This window comes from Vigna unguiculata, chromosome 5 (assembly GCF_037176805.1).
Source record: "Vigna unguiculata cultivar grain cowpea cultivar isolate G323 ecotype 2 chromosome 5, ASM3717680v1, whole genome shotgun sequence".
Classification (NCBI taxonomy): Eukaryota; Viridiplantae; Streptophyta; class Magnoliopsida; order Fabales; family Fabaceae; genus Vigna; species Vigna unguiculata.
In genome coordinates this window covers 25,981,513-26,002,376 of record NC_140796.1, presented here as the reverse complement: position 1 = coordinate 26,002,376, position 20,864 = coordinate 25,981,513, and the positions used below count along the sequence as shown (strand labels likewise).

The following is a 20,864-nucleotide window of genomic DNA, read 5'->3' as shown; positions in this document are numbered from 1 at the left end:
TGTTGTTTATAGGAAAATCTATATTTTTAAGTAAAGATAAATTTTTCCTATTTACTATTTACTTAGTTTTATGTCTTTTTTTTTTTGTTTACGAGAACCTATATTATGAATGAAGTGGGTAAATACTACCTAGTTTCTTAATTGAGATGCAATGTTTAGTTGAATAAGTTATTCAAGTAACTCAAAAACCGTTCACAATCCTTTCGATTCAAAAATATTGTAGTTCGATTCAAAATTAGTGTAGTTCGGTTCAAAAATATTACAGTTCAAAAATATGATATGGTATATAGTAGTCAGTTTAATTCATATTGCAAGTACAATTCAGTTCAGTGCAGTTAGATATAACAAAATAATATTTAGTTAATTTCAGTTCAGGTAAACTATTTTTTAGTTCAAAAATAGAGCAATTGATTCAAAATCAGTGCAATTCGGTTCAAAAATAGTGCAATTCAATTCAAAATTAGTGCAATTCAGTTCAATTTTAGTGCAATTTGGTTCAAAAACGGTTCAAAAACAATGTAGTTAAGTTCAAAAGTAGTGCAGTTCAGTTAAAAAATAGTGTAGTTCAGTTCAAAAATAGTGCAGCTCAACTCAAATGTAGTGCAGTTCATAAAACAGTTCAGTTCATATTACAGTGCAGTTCAGTTTATTAGAAAAAAAACAGTGTAGTTCAGTTCGCCTGAACTGAGGGAGCAATTTGAAATTTGTGTTTTTTCAAGCAATGTAGTCAAAGAGGTTGGATATATACAATTTTTAGGTTTAAATACGCTTTTGGATTGCCCACACTTTTAAGGCTAGTTTAGATATCTTAGTTTTGGATATATATTACTTTATATTTAATAAAATTAAATTGTAGAAGCTAAATATGTACTAAATTATAACAATAAAAACTATATAAATTGAAACCTTACTACTAACTAGTATTTATCAAAAAAACATGTGTTATTTAAGCTCAAAATATTAACAAATTCAGCTTAAGTTAGCCTAAGAAAACACCTCCTAAATTTTTTGTTACATTATAGTCTTTTTATAATATATTTAAGTAATTATATTTTCTTATAAAAAAATCTAGGCATATTAAAATTCATTATTTTAGTATATCAAATTAAAAGATGAGGATATAAAAAATTTGTTTTAGAATACTAAAACAAATTTTATAGAATATCAAATTTAATATGTGATTATCTAATTTTACCTTCTAAAATTTGATAACAATATACAACAAACTCCTTCACCCTCTTCTCTATTTGCTCGCTCCAGAGCCTCTTCAAATCTTTTCCCTTCTTCTCTCCTTTTTCTACTACTTTTGACGTGGATTATCGTTCTCATCTCTTTTTCTCTTGTGAAGGTAGAGAACACAAAATGGTGATGAAGAGCAAGAGTAAGAAAACCCAATCCCTGTTCTTTGATATCAGTAGTTTGCAATGATTTTAATTGTTTATTTTTTTATTATTGTTGTGAACTTTTTGGGTTGCAGAGAGTAAGAGTAAGAGGGTTTCGTTGAAGAAGAAGTACAAGGTGATACAGAAGGTGAAAGAGCACAATAGAAAAAAAAAGCGAAGGAAGCGAAGAAGCTTAGGCTGAGTGGGAAAAATAAGGTTGAGAAGGATCCTGGTATTCCCAACAATTGGCCTTTTAAGGAACAAGACCTCAAAGCCCTTGAAGCGCGAAGGACGAAGGCCATTGAGGAATTGGAGCAAAAGAAAGTCGAACGCAAGGAGAGGGTAATTGTTTTATCATTATTCAACTCCCATTTCATGAATTATTTCTATCGTTGGTTGATTATGTTTATTATGATTTGTTATGTTACATGATCAGCTAAATGGATGAATAAATAAAAAATGTCGGTAGAATTTTTATGTAAACCTTGTTCCTGTAGAAAGTTCTTCATGGACAGAAAGAAAGATATATGATAGAAGATAATGAGGGTGCTTGACTATTGGTATATTAAAATGTTTTTGTATTATTGTATCAGTGAAGATTGATTGTTGCTACGAAGAAAAACATTCCTTTGTGATTTCTGTTTTCCTTGGAGTTAGGAACTTACTATTCATTACTTGTTTCAGGCTCGTAAAAGGAAATTGGGCTTGCTAGAGGAGGAATATGACTCTAAGTTGCTAGAGGATTCTAATAAAAATACTAATGATTTTGGTAATGTTGTTGTCGCAACCTAAATTGCGACGGGATGATGAACTAACAAAGAAAGGATTTGGAAAAAGAGATTAGAAGTCGCCACCATAGTTTATTCTGAAAAACTATGGAAAACCATAAGAATAAAATAAAGTCTACGAAAACCAAATTTAGGGTCCGAGAGTCGGTTACACGTAGGGAAGGTATTAGCGCCCTACAGCGCCCACCCAAAGGCAGTACCTTTAATTAAATTTGCAAAAGAGATGTGTTTATTTAAATATTTATTTTTCCCATAAATAAGAAAATATTGAACAAAATCATTTTTTGAGTGAAAGGGACCCCCGGCAAGGGTTAAAACCTTGGTCCTACATATTCTTATTAAAAATGAGAAATCAGGGCTACGTAATTCTTTATAAAACTATTTGGAAATGATTTGGAAAACCTTTTGATTTTTGGAAAGTGAACCTTGCAAGGACTTGCCCTGCTCCTACGTATCTGCATTCACAATGGAGAATCAAGGCTCACGTAGTTCTTGATAAAACTTGATTAAAATATTTAATTCTTAAAGTTGTCTTTTGACATTTTTGAAAATAAGTGTCATGCGACGCATGCGGCCAAGTTGACACCAAAATATGTCTATGATTTTTATATTTTGAAAAGGAGTGTCATGCGACGCGAGCGGTCGAGTAGACACCAAAATCATTTTAATAATTTTGTATTTGAAAAAGGAGTGTCGTGCGCAAGCGGTCGATTAGACACCAAAATCATTTTAATAATTTTGTATTTTAAAAAGGAGTGTCGTCCGACGCGGGCGGTTGATTAAACACAGAAATTATTTTTTTATAATTGTTGTATTTTAAAAAGAAGTGTCGTGCGACGCGAGCGGTCGATTAGACACTAAAACTATTTTTATAATTCTTGTTTTTGAAAAGAAGTATCGTGCGACGTGAACAGTTGATTAGACACTAAAAGAAAAAATAAATAAAATAATTTTAAATTTTATTTATTCTTATTTTTATTAATTTTGAAAATTATTTTAATTTTTATTTCAATTTAAAATATTTTTTATTATTTTTGAAAATGATATGATTGAGATGTGATATTTAATAAAATAAAAAGGTAAAATTGGAAATAGAAAATGAAATTGCATAAGTAAATATGTGGGTGCAATGAGAAAAACTTCACACATAGGAATGAGGTGCACATAGAAGAAATACATGGTGCATAAAGTAAACACATCCTAGCCTAAAAAAGGAAATTAAAGAGTGAGGTGTGTGCTTAGTGAAACGCGGGTACATAAGGTGAAATAAAACTAAATGTACCGGGTGTGGGGTTATTACATTTTGGAGTGCATGAAGTAAAGAAAATAAAAACAAATGGTCCAATTATAAAACATATTTGCATAGGTGTGTGAATTAAGTTTTGGGGGTGCACGAAGAATTAAAGAATCTGCCCAATATCCTAAACCTAAATCAAATTATTCTTCCAGAAAGCACATCACCTAAAACTCTTCTTCCCCAACTTCATCTTCTACCTCACGCTGCACCAACCATAGACGCTACTCACTACCAAGTCGCCAGCGACGCGGCCAACAACGGCGCTGGCCTCCATCATCATTCTTCCAATGACGGTGGCTTCACCTCTCTCAAATGCGCAGAGCACCATAGCATGGCCTCCATGTTTGCGTCTCTCCTCCGCCTGGTCAACATCGTGCTACTCCGATGTTATCAAGCCATTGCCATAGACATCCACCATCAGAACGTGCCGCCAAAGACCATCAACTCCGCAACACCACACATCACCGTGACCCTTTTTCTCTTTATTCAAACCCCTTCCTTTCCGGTCCAATTTCAGTTTCGATTGTGGTTTATTAACTTCAAAGTTGGAGATGAAAATAATATTACCAAAATATACGAAACTGAGCAAAAATTGAGCAAAAATTCTGTAACCTACTATGCGCAAATCTTTTTCGTTCCCTTGTGTTTGTTCTTTAATTATCGTTGCCGCTGAATTGTTTGATATACACCTTTGAATCTTTTTTCTGGGTTATGGCTCTCAATTGAATTGAAATGGAGATGAGTAAATTAATGTTGATATGAGGATGAACTTTTTTGGACGAAAATTGTGAGAATATCCTATTACAATGAATCTTCTCCTTTTCTCCCCTCAAAATGGCATTTCCTCCCTCTATATTAACGTGTTCTTTAAAAACTGATGGAAGTTACTGCTATCAAAACAACAATTGTTCCCTCCCATTAATCAAAACCGTTTTCCCCTTTTTTTTTAATTTTTAAATTTCAATTAATTAAATAAAGAAAACATAAAAACAAATGAATCTATTTTAATTCAATCTTTAATTTGAAAACAAAATCTCTTTTTTTTATTATTATTTAAAAATAAAATAATAAAATAATAAAATAAAATAAAAATTTAAAGAAAAACTTTTTAATCAATTTTATTATTTTTAAGACAATTTATTACCACTTATTTTTTTGGATATTTTGGAAATAATTTTTTAATAACATGGACGAATTTGGGTGTAGACAGCTACAAAGACCAGAGGTGTGCATTTATGTTGTCTTTCTAATAACTCTAAAATATCATATACATATTTTCCTACCTTTCTTTTTCTATTTTTTAGGAAATCTTTTTAAATCTCATGTATATAACCATATTCTCATATTCACCCACGTAGCAATATAACTTTTCAATAATAGTGCAGTTCAGTTCGCTTGAACTGAGGGAGCAATTTGAAATTTGTGTTTTTTCAAGCAGTGTAGTCAGAGAGGTTGGATATATACAATTTTTAGGTTTAAATATGCTTTTGGATTGCCCACACTTTTTAGGCTAGTTTAGATATCTTAGTTTTGGTTATATATTACTTTATATTTTAATAAAATTAAATTGTTGAAGCTAAATATGTACTAAATTATAAAAATTACAAGTTTGGGTGAGAGAGCGAGAGACATCGAAGGGGAAAGTAATAAAAGCACATGACTTGCTTAACTTTAGAGATGTTGCTTACCACACCTCCGTTTTGGGAGTCACCAGTGACAAAGGGAGCTAAAATTAGGGTTTTACATTGGGAGTCATCGATGTGGCAAAGGAAATTGAAATCAGGGTTGGAAAGAAAGGGGAAATGGGAAATAGAAAAAGGGTTGGAGAAAAAAAGGGAAAAAAAGAAGCGGAGCAGAGCGAAACCTGCCTTTTTGAATGAGCAGAGTTACTAGCTCCCAACCTTCAACGTCCCGGGCACATTAGGGATTTTTATTGGTAGCACATTAAGGGCCAACACCAAATTTTAGAGGTTGATTCATGAAGCTATTTAGCTTTAGTCGAATTCTGGCACTAAACGAAATGGGTTAGGGTTAGCAATTGGACGGTGTGAAATGGCTAAGACAATGAAACCTCCTTGTAACCTCAAGTTTTACAAATATACTATTTTTTTAATCAATATTTTCATTTTCCTTAGACATTAAATATTAAAATATATAATGGAGTCCCTAAAACCGACGCTTTAGATATAGAGAGTTAAACACCGCATCATATATTAGCTGTTTCCCACTCACGTAACATTTTTATTCAATAAAATAAAACTCATATAACATGTGTCGGTTAAGCCAACTAAAAAGCTTTTTAACCGACTCTAATGATGTTCACCTCTAATCCGACGCAGCTCAACGGAAGCTAAATTGTGTGATTCTTGTAGTGCATTTTGTTTTTTACTTTAAATATTTATTTAATCTCGTTTATTTATTTTTCAAATTATTATCATTTTTTGGATTTCATATTCTCTTAACAAATAAATTTTTCGTCCTAAAAAATAAATTTTTAGAATTAATTTTATACAAAATATTTTAAAGTTGTACAAAATTAAATTAATATTTTAAAACATGAATTTGATCGTATAAAATCGTATTATTAGTATTTACACATAAATATTTATACAATTGTATAATTAGTTATTAAATTAAATAATTAATTATTGTAATATATATATATATATATATATATATATATATAATTTATACACAATTTTATTTATTAATTTAATCACTATTAGTAATCATATTATTAATAATAATATTATGAATGAAAAAATAAAAATAACCGAAACTTCCTAAAATTTCCAAAAAATATTATAATATTTTTTGATAGTTATGTTTGACGGATTTCACTCTTAGTCATTTCAGTATATATAGTTATCATCCCTAACATTAAATATATGCTATAAAACATAACAGAAACATATTCATATATATTTATATATTTATATATTTATTATGTACATATAATGGATCATGCTTCTACTAATATACGCCGAAATAGAAGATACATAAATCTGAAACTTTTCCGACTCACAGCTTAGAATATACGTATATATCAGCATTTCGAAAAATAAAAACAGTCCACAGCATTTAGTACCCATTAAATCTATTCAATTCTAAAAATAATAACAAATCAGCAACATTAAATAAACAAAAAAAAATATTATTCTGATACCAATCAAAAATTTTTGGTTAAATCATGTATTAGTTTTATCTCCTTCAAATATTTGAAGAACTCATTCATATAACTACAGTATAATACTATTAATACTGTGTCAACACTTGACTCATAGAACCCTAAAACTATCACAAATGTTAGGGCTGGGCAAAGTTATTCTAATTGCACTAAACTATAAGTTATCTGTACTATATTATACTAAAAGAATTAAACTATTGTCAATGAAAACGGTACTGTATTATTTGTAGTTTGGTTTAAAAAAAACTGAACTTCCTGTATTTCAGTGCAATTAATTGTGTGAACTGTGTGTTTTATTCTTCTTTTTTATGGTACCAATCCCATGTCTTTTTCGATCATCACTGTACTACGACACAAATATGAGAGTTAGCATAATTTTTTTTCAAAGAGGCCAAAATAAAAAGTTAAAACCACGCATCATTTATCCTTAACTTATTAACCCTACATCCCATTTCGTGTTTTTTTTTTCATAATATTTTTAAGAAAAATGAAATTTATGTATAAACTAAATTATGTATATGTAAATTAAAAATTAAAATATAATATTACATGGAAAAAATTGTTTGTGTCCGTATAAGTTGTTGAACAAAAAAAAAATCGAAACCAATTATCTTGTGTTAAAAATGTGATAACATTCTTATAACTTATTGATACTTAATTTCACTACTATTTCTTTTCAAAACTTGATAAAATTTTCATAAATTAATTTACAAAATAGTTAATTTTAATTATTTTAAAAAAACTTTTTAGAAATCAATAGTCTCGTAGATGTGGAGAAGTTCAAGCCTATACTTAAAAAAAAAAAAAAAACCCCACTTCTCTCCTTACACTTTGGTTGGTAGATTTTATTTTTCCTCTTTAAGAGATGGATACATGAACTCTGACTAAAAAAAAACCATTTTTGGAAGTGACTGATATTTTTTTTTGCACAACTTTTTAGTTTAATGTCTCTAAGCTATGCTTTAATGGTTTCGTGATAATCCACAAACCACATAATCACAAACAAGATATTTGGAGATGTATTAATTTTTTAATTTTGTTGTTTATAGGAAAATCTATATTTTTAAGTAAAGATAAATTTTTCCTATTTACTATTTACTTAGTTTTATGTCTTCTTTTTTTTTTTGTTTACGAGAACCTATATTTTGAATGAAGTGGGTAAATACTACCTAGTTTCTTAATTGAGATGCAATGTTTAGTTAAATAAGTTATTTAAGTAACTCAAAAATCGTTCACAATCATTTCGATTCAAAAATATTATAGTTCAATTCAAAATTAATGTAGTTCGGTTAAAAAATAGTACAGTTCAAAAATATGATATGGTATATAGTAGTCAGTTTAATTCATATTGCACGTACAATTCAGTTCAGTGCAGTTAGATATAACAAAATAATATTTAGTTAAATTCAGTTCAGGTAAACTATTTTTTAGTTTAAAAATAGAGCAATTGATTCAAAATCAGTGCAATTCGGTTCAAAAATAGTGCCATTCAGTTCAAAATTAGTGCAATTCAGTTCAAAATCAATGCAATTTGGTTCAAAAACAGTTCAAAAATAATGTAGTTAAGTTCAAAAGTAGTGCAGTTCAGTTAAAAAATAGTGTAGTTCAGTTCATAAAACAGTTCAGTTTATAACAGTTCAGTTCATATTATAGTGCAGTTCAGTTCAATTCAGTTTATTAGAAAAAAAATAGTGCAGTTCAGTTCGCTTGAACTGAGGGAGCAATTTGAAATTTGTGTTTTTTCAAGCAGTGTAGTCAGAGAGGTTGGATATATACAATTTTTAGGTTTAAATATGCTTTTGGATTGCCCACACTTTTTAGGCTAGTTTAGATATCTTAGTTTTGGTTATATATTACTTTATATTTTAATAAAATTAAATTGTTGAAGCTAAATATGTACTAAATTATAAAAATGACAAGTTTGGGTGAGAGAGCGAGAGACATCGAAGGGGAAAGTAATAAAAGCACATGACTTGCTTAACTTTAGAGACGTTGCTTACCACACCTCCGTTTTGGGAGTCACCAGTGACAAAGGGAGCTAAAATTAGGGCTTTACATTGGGAGTCATCGATGTGGCAAAGGAAATTGAAATCAGGGTTGGAAAGAAAGGGGAAATGAGAAATAGAAAAAGGGTTGGAGAAAAAAAGGGAAAAAAAGAAGCGGAGCAGAGCGAAACCTGCCTTTTTGAATGAGCAGAGTTACTAGCTCCCAACCTTCAACGTCCCGGGCACATTAGGGATTTTTATTGGTAGCACATCAAGGGCCAACACCAAATTTTAGAGGTTGATTCATGAAGCTATTTAGCTTCAGTCGAATTCTGGCACTAAACGAAATGGGTTAGGGTTAGCAATTGGACGGTGTGAAATGGCTAAGACAATGAAACCTCCTTGTAACCTCAAGTTTTACAAATATACTATTTTTTTAATCAATATTTTCATTTTCCTTAGACATTAAATATTAAAATATATAATGGAGTCCCTAAAACCGACGCTTTAGATATAGAAAGTTAAACACCGCATCATATATTAGTTGTTTCCCACTCACGTAACATTTTTATTCAATAAAATAAAACTCATATAACATGTGTCGGTTAAGCCAACTAAAAAGCTTTTTAACCGACTCTAATGATGTTCACCTCTAATCCGACGCAGCTCAACGGAAGCTAAATTGTGTGATTCTTGTAGTGCATTTTGTTTTTTACTTTAAATATTTATTTAATCTCGTTTATTTATTTTTCAAATTATTATCATTTTTTGGATTTCATATTCTCTTAACAAATAAATTTTTCGTCCTAAAAAATAAATTTTTAGAATGAATTTTATACAAAATATTTTAAAGTTGTACAAAATTAAATTAATATTTTAAAACATGAATTTGATCGTATAAAATCATATTATTAGTATCTATATATAAATGTTTATACAATTGTATAATTAGTTATTAAATTAAATAATTAGTTATTGTAATATATATATATATATATATATATAATTTATACATAATTTTATTTATTAATTTAATCCCCATTAGTAATCATATTATTAATAATAATATTATGAATGAAAAAATAAAAATAACCGAAACTTCCTAAAATTTCCAAATAATATTATAATATTATTTGATAGTTACATTTGACGGATTTCACTGCCAGTCATTTCAGTATATATAGTTATCATCCCTAACATTAAATATATGCTATAAAACATAACAGAAACATATTCATATATATTTATATATTTATATATTTATTATGTACATATAATGGATCATGCTTCTACTAATATACGCCGAAATAGAAGATACATAAATCTGAAACTTTTCCGACTCACAGCTTAGAATATACGTATATATCAGCATTTCGAAAAGTAAAAACAGTCCACAGCATTTAGTACCCATTAAATCTATTCAATTCTAAAAATAATAACAAATCAGCAACATTAAATAAACAAAAAAAAAATATTATTCTGATACCAATCGAAAATTTTTGGTTAAATCATGTATTAGTTTTATCTCCTTCAAATATTTGAAGAACTCATTCATATAACTACAGTATAATACTATTAATACTGTGTCAACACTTGACTCATAGAACCCTAAAACTATCACAAATGTTAGGGCTGGGCAAAGTTATTCTAATTGCACTAAACTATAAGTTATCTGTACTATATTATACTAAAAGAATTAAACTATTGTCAATGAAAACGGTACTGTATTATTTGTAGTGTGGTTTAAAAAAAAACCGAACTTCTTGTATTTCAGTGCAATTAATTGTGTGAACTGTGTGTTTTATTCTTCTTTTTTATGGTACCAATCCCATGTCTTTTTCGATCATCACTGTACTACGACACAAATATGAGAGTTAGCATAATTTTTTTTCAAAGAGGCCAAAATAAAAAGTTAAAACCACGCATCATTTATCCTTAACTTATTAACCCTACATCCCATTTCGTGTTTTTTTTTTCATAAGATTTTTAAGAAAAATGAAATTTATGTATAAACTAAATTATGTATATGTAAATTAAAAATTAAAATATAATATTACATGGAAAAAATTGTTTGTGTCCGTATAAGTTGTTGAACAAAAAAAAATCGAAACCAATTATCTTGTGTTAAAAATGTGATAACATTCTTATAACTTATTGATACTTAATTTCACTACTATTTCTTTTCAAAACTTGATAAAATTTTCATAAATTAATTTACAAAATAGTTAATTTTAATTATTTTAAAAAAACTTTTTAGAAATCAATAGTCTCGTAGATGTGGAGAAGTTCAAGCCTATACTTAAAAAAAAAAAAAAAAACCCACTTCTCTCCTTACACTTTGGTTGGTAGATTTTATTTTTCCTCTTTAAGAGATGGATACATGAACTCTGACTAAAAAAAAAACCATTTTTGGAAGTGACTGATATTTTTTTTTGCACAACTTTTTAGTTTAATGTCTTTAAGCTATGCTTTAATGGTTTCGTGATAATCCACAAACCACATAATCACAAACAAGATATTTGGAGATGTATTAATTTTTTAATTTTGTTGTTTATAGGAAAATCTATATTTTTAAGTAAAGATAAATTTTTCCTATTTACTATTTACTTAGTTTTATGTCTTCTTTTTTTTGTTTACGAGAACCTATATTTTGAATGAAGTGGGTAAATACTACCTAGTTTCTTAATTGAGATGCAATGTTTAGTTAAATAAGTTATTTAAGTAACTCAAAAATCGTTCACAATCATTTCGATTCAAAAATATTATAGTTCAATTCAAAATTAATGTAGTTCGGTTCAAAAATAGTACAGTTCAAAAATATGATATGGTATATAGTAGTCAATTTAATTCATATTGCACGTACAATTCAGTTCAGTGCAGTTAGATATAACAAAATAATATTTAGTTAAATTCAGTTCAGGTAAACTATTTTTTAGTTTAAAAATAGAGCAATTGATTCAAAATCAATGCAATTCAGTTCAAAAATAGTGCCATTCAGTTCAAAATTAGTGCAATTCAGTTCAAAATCAATGCAATTTGGTTCAAAAACAGTTCAAAAATAATGTAGTTAAGTTCAAAAGTAGTGCAGTTCAGTTAAAAAATAGTGTAGTTCAGTTCAAAAATAGTGCAGCTCAGCTCAAATGTAGTGCAGTTCATAAACCAGTTCAGTTTATAACAGTTCAGTTCATATTATAGTGCAGTTCAGTTCAATTCAGTTTATTAGAAAAAAAAATAGTGCAGTTCAGTTCGCTTGAACTGAGGGAGCAATTTGAAATTTGTGTTTTTTCAAGCAGTGTAGTCAGAGAGGTTGGATATATACAATTTTTAGGTTTAAATATGCTTTTGGATTGCCCACACTTTTTAGGCTAGTTTAGATATCTTAGTTTTGGTTATATATTACTTTATATTTTAATAAAATTAAATTGTTGAAGCTAAATATGTACTAAATTATAAAAATGACAAGTTTGGGTGAGAGAGCGAGAGACATCGAAGGGGAAAGTAATAAAAGCACATGACTTGCTTAACTTTAGATATGTTGCTTACCACACCTCCGTTTTGGGAGTCACCAATGACAAAGGGAGCTAAAATTAGGGCTTTACATTGGGAGTCATCGATGTGGCAAAGGAAATTGAAATCAGGGTCGGAAAGAAAGGGGAAATGGGAAATAGAAAAAGGGTTGGAGAAAAAAAGGGAAAAAAAGAAGCGGAGCAGAGCGAAACCTGCCTTTTTGAATGAGCAGAGTTACTAGCTCCCAACCTTCAATGTCCCGGGCACATTAGGGATTTTTATTGGTAGCACATCAAGGGCCAACACCAAATTTTAGAGGTTGATTCATGAAGCTATTTAGCTTTAGTCGAATTCTGGCACTAAACGAAATGGGTTAGGGTTAGCAATTGGACGGTGTGAAATGGCTAAGACAATGAAACCTCCTTGTAACCTCAAGTTTTACAAATATACTATTTTTTTAATCAATATTTTCATTTTCCTTAGACATTAAATATTAAAATATATAATGGAGTCCCTAAAACCGACGCTTTAGATATAGAAAGTTAAACACCGCATCATATTTAGCTGTTTCCCACTCACGTAACATTTTTATTCAATAAAATAAAACTCATATAACATGTGTCGGTTAAGCCAACTAAAAAGCTTTTTAACCGACTCTAATGATGTTCACCTCTAATCCGACGCAGCTCAACGGAAGCTAAATTGTGTGATTCTTGTAGTGCATTTTGTTTTTTACTTTAAATATTTATTTAATCTCGTTTATTTATTTTTCAAATTATTATCATTTTTTGGATTTCATATTCTCTTAACAAATAAATTTTTCGTCCTAAAAAATAAATTTTTAGAATGAATTTTATACAAAATATTTTAAAGTTGTACAAAATTAAATTAATATTTTAAAACATGAATTTGATCGTATAAAATCGTATTATTAGTATTTACACATAAATATTTATACAATTGTATAATTAGTTATTAAATTAAATAATTAATTATTGTAATATATATATATATATATATATATAATTTATACACAATTTTATTTATTAATTTAATCACTATTAGTAATCATATTATTAATAATAATATTATGAATGAAAAAATAAAAATAACCGAAACTTCCTAAAATTTCCAAAAAATATTATAATATTTTTTGATAGTTACGTTTGACGGATTTCACTCTTAGTCATTTCAGTATATATAGTTATCATCCCTAACATTCAATATATGCTATAAAACATAACAGAAACATATCCGTATATATTTATATATTTATTATGTACATATAATGGATCATGCTTCTACTAATATACGCCGAAATAGAAGATACATAAATCTGAAACTTTTCCGATTCACAGCTTAGAATATATATATATCAACATTTCGAAAAATAAAAACAGTCCACAACATTTAATACCCATTAAATCTATTCAATTCTAAAAATAATAACAAATCAGCAATATTAAATAAAGAAAAAAATATATTATTCTGAGACCAATCGAAATTTTTTGGTTAAATCATGTATTAATTTTATCTCCTTCAAATATTGGAAGAACTCATTCATATAACTACAATATAATACTATTAATATTGTGTCAACACTTGACTCATAGAACCCTAAAACTATCACAAATGTGTAACCTAAACAAAGAAGAACTTAAAGGAAGAGAGGGAGTTAAAATTTGTGTTCTCTCAAGCAGTGTAGTGAGAGAGGTTGGATATATACAATTTTTAGGTTTAAATACGCTTTTGGATTGCCCACACTTTTTAGGCTAGTTTAGATATCTTAGTTTTGGATATATATTAGTTTATATTCTAATAAAATTAAATTGTAGAAGCTAAATATGTACTAAATTATAATAATAAAAACTTTATAAATTGAAACCTTACTACTAACCAGTATTTATCAAAAAACACATGTTATTTAAGCTGAAAATATTAACAAATTCAGCTTAAGTTAGCCTAAGAAAACACCTCTTAAATTTTCTGTTACATTATAGTTTTTTATAATATATTTAAGTAATTATATTTTCTTATAAAAAAAATCTAGGCATATTAAAATTCATTATTTTAGTATATCAAATTAAAAGATGAGGATATAAAAAATTTGTTTTAGAATACTAAAACAAATTTTATTGAATATTAAATTTAATATGTTAATTATCTAATTTTACCTTCTAAAATTTGATAACAATGTACAACAAACTCCTTCACCCTCTTCTCTATTTGCTTGCTTCAGGGCCTCTTCAAATCTTTTCCCTTCTTCTCTCCGTTTTCTACTACTTTCGACGTGGATTATCGTTCTCATCTCTTTTTCTCCTCTTAAGGTAGAGAACACAGCATGGTGATGAAGAGCAAGAATAAGAAAACCCAACCCTTGTTCTTTGATATCAGTAGTGTGCAATGATTTTAATTGTTTATTTTGTTCTTATTGTTGTGAATTTTTTTGGTTATAGAGAGTAAGATTAAGAGGGTTTCGTTGAAGAAGAAGTACTAGGTGATACGGAAGGTGAAAGAGCACAATAGAAAAAAAAGCGAAGGAAGCGAAGAAGCTTAGGCTGAGTGGAAAAATAAAGTTGAGAAGGATCCTGGTATTCCCAACAATTGGCCTTTTAAGGAACAGGAACTCAAAGCCCTTCAAGCTCGAAGAACGAAGGCCATTGAGGAATTGGAGCAAAAGAAAGCCGAACACAAGGAGAGGGTAATTGTTTTATCATTATTCAACTCCCATTTCATGAATTATTTCTATCGTTGGTTGATTATGTTTATTATGATTTGTTATGTTACATGATCAACTAAATGAATGAATAAATAAAAAATATCGGTAGAAGTTTTATGTAAACCTTATTCCTGTAGAAAGTTCTTCATGGATAGGAAGAAAGATATATGATAGAAGATAATGAGGGTGCTTGACTGTTGGTATATTAAAATGTTTTTGTATTATTGTATCAGTGAAGATTGACTGTTGCTATGAAAAAAATAGTCCTTTGTGATTTCTGTTTTCCTTGCAGTTAGGAACTTACTATTCATTACTTGTTTCAGGCTCATAAAAGTAAATTGGGCTTGCTAGAGGAGGAAGATGACTCTAAGTTGCTAGAGGATTCTAATAAAAATACTAATGATTTTGGTAATGCTGCAAAGACCAGAGGTGTGCATTTATTTGTACTTTGTTGACAGTTTGGTTAGTTTGACCTTTCAAGTGCTTGCTTGCTTGTGTTCAGACAATTGTTATTTTTGGTTTTCTTATTCCATAGATAGCTCAGATAGAGCCTTTTACAAGGATCTTTTTAAGGTCATTGAAGCCTCTGATGTCTTACTGGAGGTCCTTGATGCCTGGAACCCCTTGAGGACTCGCTGTCCTGAGATAGAAAACATGGTGATGAAATCGGGTCCTAATAAACGTCTTGTCTTGGTTTTAAATAAAATTGGTAGTTTACTGATCACATTTTATTTTTGTCTCCTTTCTCCATTTTGGTATATTTATTTTTGCACTGCCTAATCATTTGACCCATATAATAGATCTTGTGCTTGAAGAAGCTTTAGAAAAGTGGCTTAAATACCTTAGAGAAGAATTACCTACCGTGGCCTTCAAGTGTAGCACACAACAACAAAGATCAAAAGGGCGGATAGCTTCTAAGAAAGCCAAATCAAGTAATTGTCTTGGAGCTGATACTCTACTCAAATTGTTGAAGAATTACTCAAGAAGTCATGAGGTAACAAATTTAATAATGATGGGTGTTTGTAAAATTGCAACTTCATAATGAAATTTTGTGCTGAATTAGTTTCTTGTGAATCATTTGTCAGAGTTACAATTTTGGTTTCTGTATTGTGCTTCCCTTCATGGAATTGTTATCTGATATATTATTGAGAAACCTTTATGTATTCACTGCTGATCCTTTTTTTGGTGCGTATGGGTGTGGTTGTGCATGTGTTTCCATGCATTTAGCCTGGGATATTTTAAATATATGGTGTTGCTAATGTGCGTTGGATAAACCATCTTGACATGAAAATTATACAATAAAGGATATCTTTATTGGAAAAACCAACTTAAATGCTGTCAAATTGGCAAACTTAAATGTTGAACCAAATATAAAATCAGAAGGTTGTGCAAATAATTCATACTACATAAATTTAGGAAGAAGTGAAGAGCCTAAGTGAGTTGGTTTTCATTTTCTCTGTCTCTTACATTTAGAGTCAATTTGAAGCAATGTTTACAGATGGATGGGTATTGTGCTCCGGCTCAAAAAGAAAAATAAAGTGGTAGATCAAACTATTTTTTTCATATGTTAGCAGAAATTAAATTATTACAAAATCCTATGTCTATGGTGCTTGCTCCTAAAATGATATCACTTCTAGTTGGGATTTGAGAATTGTTGGCATTAGTGTTCTCTATATTGCTGATGCCTTTTTCTGAGTCATAGTTTCTATTGCAAGATAAGTATCAATCCTGTTAGATAGGGTTTTTTCTTACTATTGTGGTGTTGGTGCTATTTTATCTGTTGAACATGATTTAATTATCCAAATATATTTTATTTTTAGAATCAGAACCATAGAAATGTCTGTTTAGGTCTAATTTAAAATTTAACTCTACAAAAAAAAGGAAGTTTGCACGTAGTTGAAATCATGCACACACACGGTCTATTTTAGTCATCTAGGTGACACTGATCTCTGACATTTGTTTGCCTGTGCATGAATGTGTCAACTTTTGGTCAATCACATAGTAAAAACTAAATATACAGATTTTAAGTTGGAAGAATATGCTTTTGTGCGCATCTTCATGGGTTATCATTGCTATCTTTTGAGGATTTTCATTTGACTTATTTTTTATTTTCCCTTGTGTAGTTGTTTTTCTAGTCTTTGTAATGTCTATTGCTTATACATTAATTGTTTTATTTTTTCTGCTTTTGTCCTTTAATTGTAGATAATTGATTTTGTTGTTGTTTTGCTTCCTTGTCTTGACAGATCAAGAAGTCAATAACCGTGGGTTTGATTGGCTTGCCCAATGTGGGTAAGAGTAGTCTTATTAATAGTTTAAAAAGGTCTCATGTTGTCAATGTTGGCTCTACTCCGGGGTTAACAAGATCAATGCAAGAAGTTCAATTGGACAAAAATGTTAAGTTGCTAGATTGCCTTGGTGTTGTTATGCTGAAGTCTCAACATAATGATGCTTTCATTGCCTTAAAAAATTGCAAGAGGATTGAGAACTTAGAGGATCCAATTAGCCCTGGTATACCGAGTCATTTCCCCCCTCCCTTATTATCTGGTTATTCAGGTGTTTATTTGCATTAATTCAGTTTGAAATGAATGGTAGAAGATTTATAGGTATTTTACATGAAAAAAATAGTAAAAGAAAATGAGCTTGTGACATTGAAGAAATTCTATTCAATTCTACAACAGTTTGAAGTATTTTCTATTTTTTGGTGTATTTGGTTTGACTAGTGCCTATATATATAAGGGTGCTTTTTGTCTTTAAACATGTTATTTTTGTGTAAATTTCTTATCCCCTTTTCCTCCATTTTCTCAAATAGAATTACTTTAAATTATAAATTCAATTATTTTCAGAATCGTTCCCTCTTTACAACTTCCCTTTACTTTTGTGTTAACAATGATGGTGTGAATGAGGTTAGTCCGTGGGTCACTGGCTGTGTACATTGTATTTTAATATATGGTTGTGTGTGGTTTGATCTAACCATTCTCCGAATGTCGGTGATAATAGCACCCTTTGGTTAAATCTTGTTACTTACCCTTGTTATAAAATGGAGTTTTGTTAGGTTTTAAAAATGCAACTTGATAGGTGATGTTATAGAACATTGGATTTTTTTTATGCATGGGCTATTGGGTTATGCTTCCTTTTATGCTTTTTTTAAAATTCTATGGTTGTTTTTATTTTATTTAGATATAAATTAATGCTTGATTTAGTAATGAGAATTTTAATTTCCAAAACGCTTAGAAGTTTCAATGATACAATTATTTTATTTATGGAAAATCCTGATTTAAGTTGTACCGACTCTTGTTAAGTAAATTGAAAGACTTATTTCTTTACTTTTAACTTGGCCAACGCAATGAAGGAAATTCTAAAGCTCTGTCTGCCTGAGCAGCGGGTAACTCTGTACAAAATTGGTAGTTTCAATGTAGGTGATGTTGACGACTTTCTGCTGAAGGTAGCTGAAGAGAAGCGCAAACTCAAGGAGGGTGGAATACATGATGTTGCTACTACTGCAAGAATCGTTCTTCGTGATTGGAACGAGGGTACGCATGCATGGAATTTCTTAAATTATGATCAGAGAACCAATTACTTTTTTGTGTTTTGAAGTTAAAATTGAGAAAGAACTTTACGTAGAAATTTCTCTTTCTGTTTGTATGTTTCAGGTAAAATTCAGTATTATACCATGCCCCCAAATAGGGATCAAGGTGAACCTTTAGAGGCGAAGATAGTTTCTAAATTTGCAAAAGAGTTTAACGTTGATGAAGTCTACAACAATGAATCTTCATATATTGGGAGCCTTAAATATGTTGATGACTTCAATGTTGTTGAAGTTCCTTCAAGTCACCCTCTTAATCTTACTGAAATGATGTTGGAGGTTTGTTTCTTGAAACCGTTTAGATAATTGACTATTGTTGATATGAATCTTATGTTGGAAATTTTAGTGTTTTCACACTTACTAATTAAAACATTCTCTTGTAGGATGAGACAGAAACCAAGTCAGGTAACCAAGGCGAAGGTCCCGAAAATGTGGGTGAGGTGGATGAAGCCATGGAAGATGATGGTGGAAAGAAAAAGGATAACAATGCAGCAAGTAGGCAAAATGAAAAATTATACACTGCTGACGGTATGCTTAATACAAAACTGAGGCGCGCAGAGAAGAACAAAAGAAGAAAGAATAAGAAAGCTTCAATGGATGGTGATTACGATTTCAAAACAGATTACTTCCAAAAGGGAGCCTTAATGGATTCTGAAAACAGCCAGAGTGAGGATGCTGATGATGAACCAGTCAACTCCGAAGTGGCTGTGTGTTTGCATCCAAATTGATGAATGATAAACAAGCCAACATATTCATTATTTAAATATTATATAATAAGGTTTTGCCTTTTCATTGGGTCTTCACATATTTATTATCCTTCAAATTTCTATAATAATCTTCTTCAAAAATTTAATAATGATACATCTCTTAAAATCCACTAAATTGAAAGGTGATATTATTTTTTCAATGTTTATAAACTACGTTCAAAAATAGATATGAAATTCATATTCCATCAAACATTGAGTCATGGATTTTAACTATTATGTGAAATGAAAATCGAATACCATTAAGGTAAAAAGAAAGAAAAGAGACGAAGAGAAAATATATAGAAAATTACATTATTTGAAACGACTTAAAAGATAAGCGAAAGGAAAAATATTATTTAAAATTTTAGAAATTAAGATAAGATTTCATGAAAGAGAGAGTATTACGGTATTTTAAAACTTCACGTACTTCTAAAAGTATAAAATTGATGTAAAGGGATAATATCTCCTTCTAAAAATATACAATATGATTTTTTGCAAATACAACACAAAAAGTTAATAGTCAAATTTTTTAAATAGAAAATAATTAAAAGGGTTAAGTATGTTTTTAGTCCCTGAACTTTGGTCTAAAATTGGAATTCGTCCCTGGTTGAAACTTTGATAAATTTTGGTCCCTAAACTTTAAAAATGAATTAATATAGTCCTTTTAACCCAATTTTATTAACTTTTTTTATAGATTTTGAACGCATTTAGTTGTTTATGCTGTTTGATACATTCTCGACTCAATATTCACCGAGAAAGGCATTCTATTAGAGTAACTGAGATGATATGAGAATGCTATGTCACCAAGCGCTTGAGCAACGAACTACAATTTATCAACTCCACTAGAAGTAGGGGTTCTACTAACCTTCAACATGTCCACATTCCTATGAAAGGATAAAAAAGATTTACTTACCACATTTCACTTCTCTTATCCTAAATAAAGAAAATAATATAGGTAAAAAAACCTAACCTGGAGCACATGGGAGAATACCTCTCGCGGCGAGGGTTTTTCAACACAACGTAGAAAGTTTTGCGGAAGAGCCTAGTGATGCAATGTGTTTATGAAGGAGCCTCACGACATTGGTTTTCCATCACGACGGAGATTTGCGGTGTGCGACAGAGATTCACGGTGTGCGACGAGATTGACATTGTTTCGCGACTAGCAAAGGTTTGCACTGAGAGATTTGTGATTGGTGCAAAGTTTCACGAGTAGAGGAGCGACCTTAGAGGAGACTCACAGAGGTTCACTGACATATGTGAAAATGTAAGGGAAAGAAAAAACAAAATTGCAGGGGAAGTCGAAAACCTAAAATGAAAGTCACACAGGGAAAAGAAACTCGCGCTTCTTTTTGTGTGAAAGCACTTCACTTTTAACGACGGCTCTTTATATAATCGCTGTTATTTCTTGCCTGTTCCCACTTTTAATGACAATTGTCTATATAACCGTTGTTAAAAAGTTAATAGAAATTGCAAAATCCACTGTGTTTTTTTTACAACATTGATTTTTTAACTATCTTTATTTGACGTCGTGAAAGTCTCTTTTTACACTAGTGTCTCAATCTTAACATTAATGAATTGTGTACCTTTAATTGTTGAGATTCACTCTTATTTATAGACAATTAATTAAGTTAGTTTTAAGTTATGAGTTGGATCTTGTATTGGGCTTATGT

General features: G+C 29.8%; 1 pseudogene; it reads left to right on the top strand.

Annotated features, from left to right (window-relative positions):
- The first annotated feature begins 1,362 nt into the window (after positions 1–1,362).
- LOC114171317 (guanine nucleotide-binding protein-like NSN1) lies at positions 1,363–19,176 on the top strand (annotated as a pseudogene).
- The last annotated feature ends 1,688 nt before the right edge of the window (positions 19,177–20,864 follow it).